The 2063-nt window shown below is 40.7% G+C and overlaps 1 pseudogene; it reads right to left on the reverse strand.

The window, feature by feature from the left end:
- Window positions 1-91: 91 nt before the first annotated feature.
- Window positions 92-1582, reverse strand: LOC101564055 (annotated as a pseudogene).
- Window positions 1583-2063: the final 481 nt, after the last annotated feature.

A 2063-nucleotide genomic window follows, 5' to 3' on the forward strand; every position in this document is an offset into this window, starting at 1 on the left:
GTCAGAGAAGTTCTGGACACATGGGCTTGCCTGGAACCATGTCAACAATAGCAGCATCACCAGATTTCAACAATTTGGGCCCAGCTTCCAGCTACTGACCAGACCAGCAATCAATCTTTTCTTTCAGCTCAGCAAACTTGCAAGAAATGTGAGCTGTGTGACAATCTAGGACAGGCACATAGCCAGCACTGATCCGGCTGGAATGGTTCAGGATGATCACCTGAGCAGTGAAACCAACTGCTTCCATTGGTGGGTCATTTTTGCTATCACCAGCAACATTGCCACACTGGACATCTTTGACAGACACATTATTAATGTTGAAGCCCACACTATCCCCCAGAAGAGCTTCACTCAAAGCTTCCTGGTGCATTTCAACAGACTAGACTTCAATTGTGACATCAACTGGAACAAAGGTGACCATCATGCTGGGATTGAGAATATCAGTCTCCACTCAGCCCACAGGGACAGTACCAACCCTAACCCCCTTTGTAGACATCCTGGAAGGGCAGCCACAAAAGCTTATCAGTTGGGTGAGTGGGTGGAAGGATACAATCCTTCAAGCAGTGTGTTTCCACTGGCATTGCCATCTTTACGAGTGACTTTCCATCCCTGGAACTGAGGCATAGTAGCACTTGGCTCCAGCATGTTGTCACCATTCCAACCAGAAACTGGCACAAAAGCTATAGTGCCAGGGTTGTAGCCTATTTTCTTAATGTAGATGCTGACTTCCTTAACAATTTCCTCATATCTCTTCTGGCTGTACAAATTGGTCAAGCAATGGTCATGACTCATCCAAATGACTGACACTGACAAGATCTGCAAACTGCTATATAGGGTTTCAGGGTAAATCCTGAGGAGATTTGGCTGACCTTGTCAGATACAAAAGTTACACTTTTTGTCATATAGGTCTTGCTTTATTTTGGTCTTAACTATCCAGCAGAAAAGCATAAACACAAGGTATAAAAAGTAAAGCCATATTAATATATTGAGCTTTAAAGGCTCAAGTCAACAACTTCTGACATTACCAGTCATGCAGAAAACCCACTACTATTATGGACTACCGGACTATATTGGATCACTTCTTTTGGCTGTAGGGTGGCTCCACGGAATCCATTTTGTTAGCATCAACAATGAGTTGCTTCACACCCAGTGTGTAAGCCAGAAAGGCATGCTCAGGGAGCTGCCCATTCTTGGAGATACCAGCTTCAAATTTACCAACACCAGAAGCAACAATCAGGACAGCATGGTCAGCCTGAGATGTGCCTATACTCATGTTTTTTATAAAGTTTCTGTGTCCAGGGCCATCAATGATGGTCACATAACACTTGCTGGTCTCAAATTTCCACAGGAAGATGTCAACGGTGATACCATGCTCACACTTGGCTTTCTGCTTATCCAGGATGCATGCACACTTGAAGGAATCACTCCCCATCTCAGCAGCCTCCTCAAATTTTTCAGTGGTGTTTTTATCGATGCCATGGCATTTGTAGATCATGCATCACCGATAGCTGGTGGTGATGGAATTACTGGAGTCCACATGTCCAATGACAATGATATTAATGTGAGTCTTTTCCTTTCCCATATTGGCTTTGATTCAGTGGTGGTTTTCACTACACCTGTGCTCTCAAGACTAACCCATTGCAAAAACGAAATGTTATCTTTTGTAATAGGTCTACATAGCTATATTTATTCTGTTATAAAATTGTTTTGATTGCTTGATCTTTATAATGAAATGAAAAATCAAAAGAAAAAAGACAACTGTATGAGATGTTCAAAAAATTTTAATAAAATTAATTAGAAATTCAAAGTTACTTTGAATTTAAGATTGTCATTTTACTTTTACTTTAAGATTGTCATTTTATTATAATAAAATATATAGCAAATATATATAGCAATATATAGCAAACCTGCATGCCTCAAGAATGGTAAATACAAAAGCAAACAACGTTGAGCTATAGGGGACTCAGGCCAACAATTTCTGACATTGCCAGTCAAGCAGAAGACCCAATATTATTATGGGCTATTGGACTCTTTTAGAATATTTTGCTGAGTTTACACACCTA

Source organism: Octodon degus, unplaced genomic scaffold (assembly GCF_000260255.1).
Source record: "Octodon degus isolate 3935 unplaced genomic scaffold, OctDeg1.0 scaffold00374, whole genome shotgun sequence".
NCBI classification, from domain to species: Eukaryota; Metazoa; Chordata; class Mammalia; order Rodentia; family Octodontidae; genus Octodon; species Octodon degus.